General features: G+C 46.1%; 1 pseudogene; it reads left to right on the forward strand.

The window, feature by feature from the left end:
- LOC123154234 (WRKY transcription factor 72B-like) overlaps positions 1-377 on the forward strand; it is a 4,183-nt pseudogene extending 3,806 nt beyond the window's left edge.
- The last annotated feature ends 2,309 nt before the right edge of the window (positions 378-2,686 follow it).

A 2,686-nucleotide genomic window follows, 5' to 3' on the forward strand; every position in this document is an offset into this window, starting at 1 on the left:
ACAACAGGAGGTGAGAAGGGGCTCGAGTGGGGGGGGGGGGGCACCTTGGGCTCGGGCCGCCGAGTGCGACGACTGCGGTGTGCTCGTCAGTGCTTCTGACACGGGTGTCTTCAACGGAAGCCGCACAGAACGGTTCTCCAAATGGCAGGATGAGGTTGCAGCCGTCGCTGGCACTGTCGAGCTCCACAAGTGCTACGGCTTCGACGTCTCCCGTATGAAGAGCATGGAGCGCATCAATTGGTCAGATGAAGGTTATGAGTTATGTTTGTGGATTAATTTGATCGTTTAGTGTAGATATATATTGACTGTAGCATAATTGCTGAAAATGTGTTGATTGATTCATCAATCACAGCCTAAACACACACCAAGATTTTGTGTTTTGTGACAAGCTATTTGCATTTGCCTAGAAAAAAATGGTGCAATGATCATACGAGACAAGTTGAAACCCTGATAAGAGAGTAACTGTTGACACCTGATTTTGGCAAGATACAGATTGCAATGAAGATGGTCTCGAGTGAACGGGTTTTCAGCATGAAAATATTCACATCGCCGAGTGGAACCACTTTGATGTTTTGGTTATATTCATTCGACTTTATCTTACGGACCGAAACTATACTCCGAGTGGCATAATTCAATGTTCCGAGTGGTTTTTGGCCAATCACGTCTTCAAGATGACCTCGGATGAAGGAGCACTCTTAAGGAATTGTCTACGTCTCGTCGAGGCAATCGATTTTGATATATAAATCATCTCAACCGAGTTCATATGCAAAAGTTAGAGGCAATACACTGCAGACCGAACCTCAACGGAAATATGGCGCGAGGTGCCAGACACTTGTCTGATAGGTTGCGCGAGTAATTCGGTCATCAAGACGGCCTTGAATCGAAAAACCTTCAACACGAAATTTTTTTGTCTCGTCGAGCCGATCGTTTTTCATATAAAATTTGACTCAATCCAAGGTCGTATGCAACCTGGAGAGGAAAATCAAGATCAGGCTGTGTTTTCAGTCAGAAAATCCGAGTGAAAAGTTTACCATCCGAGTGAAAACCTACCGATCGAGTAAAAGGTCGAGTGAAAAACTTATCGATCGAGTAAAAGATTGGCTTCCGAGTGAAGTTATTCCGAGTGAAAGATTACCATCGGAATGAAAACTTGACGTTCGAGTAAGATATTGCCTTCCGAGCGAAATATAGTCATCCGAGTGAAAGATTTTCTTCCGAGTGAAATTATAGTCATCCGAGTGAAAGACTGTCTTCCGAGTGAAAGACTCTAACATCCGAGTGAAAAGCTCCAGTCGGACGAAAAACTCTAATATCCGAGTGGATGAGCTCGGATCCGAGTGAAACTGAAGATGTGCCCGAAAGGTAATCCAGATGACCTCGGATGGAAAAGTGATCAACACGGAAGTTGTGCGCATCGTCAAAACGGTGAACTTTGGTTCTGGAGTCATTACCATATGAGATAGTATACGGCCTGTAAGTTCACTACGAGACTCGGACAATCCAGTCCGTTACATGACCGAGTCCGACTGGATATTAAAGATGGCTTCGTAGAATATTCAAGATGGTCTTATTTGGAAAAGTGTTCAACATAGGATTGTTCGTCTCGTCGAGGCGCACAAGTTTCATATTTGGGCCGTCTTGATCGGAGGTCATATGCAAGCTCGGCGGCCCGCGCAAGGAGGAAGACAGAAGTTGGGCCAGATTCAGACTGAATCCGAGTTGGAATAGAACTAGGACTCTAGGACGTGAATTGATGTAATTTTTTGTAAGGAAAGCCTAGATGAATCCTTTGCTTGTACGGGAAGTCCAGCTGCCTCTTATATATGTTGGGGGTGATGGCCGATTGAACAACACACAATCGAAGAAATCAATATACTACTTTTTCATCGATGTTTTATCTCTCCACCGTTTTTCTATCTCGTTCTTCGTGTTTGAGAGCTGCGAATCCCGAGGCTCTAGGGGCGAGCGAATCGACTTAGGGCAGCCCATAGCCGCCGCACTCCCTAACGGGGTCCCTCCCGAGGGTGTGGGGTTTTCGGGTCTGCAAAAGCGCCCGTCGATTGTCTTGCGTATTGCGCTGTCGGTCGGGTCTCCTTCGACGTGAGCTGCGGTGCATCACCCCCGGCGTCGAGGGTACACATGACGTGTTCGTGTGTCAACACACTTTTTGGCGACACCGCTGGGGACTGAAGATCAATCATCATCATCCACCATGTCCGATCTTCCCAAGCCATCTGAGGTAGATGCCGATAACATCATTAAGCCCAGTCTTGATGAGATATCGGCCGATCATCGTCAAGTCTATGAGGAGTACAAGAAGGCGCGCGAGGAGAAGGACCTGCAGGAGTTCCTTGCAAAATTCAAGAAAGATCGCCAAGGCAACATCACTCCGATTGAAGAAATCAAGTTCCCTCCTCTTCAAACTGAACAGGTTAAACCCTCTGTAAGTACTGCCTTTTCTCCTGAGCAGTGGGCTGAGATTGAAAGTCGTATTGCTAATGGTAACAATCTAGTCTATCAAACTTTTATAGAAAATACTAATGCTCAGAAGAATATATCTCAATCGTCTAGTGGTAGTAATGGTGTAGCTGCTAGTGTGCAAAACCCTAATCTGGCTTTACCTATTGCATCGGCGCCTCCCGTGCCGATGACTTATTATCCTACCCAAACAAATCAGGTTGTGGCT

This window comes from Triticum aestivum, chromosome 7A (genome assembly GCF_018294505.1).
Source record: "Triticum aestivum cultivar Chinese Spring chromosome 7A, IWGSC CS RefSeq v2.1, whole genome shotgun sequence".
NCBI lineage: Eukaryota > Viridiplantae > Streptophyta > Magnoliopsida > Poales > Poaceae > Triticum > Triticum aestivum.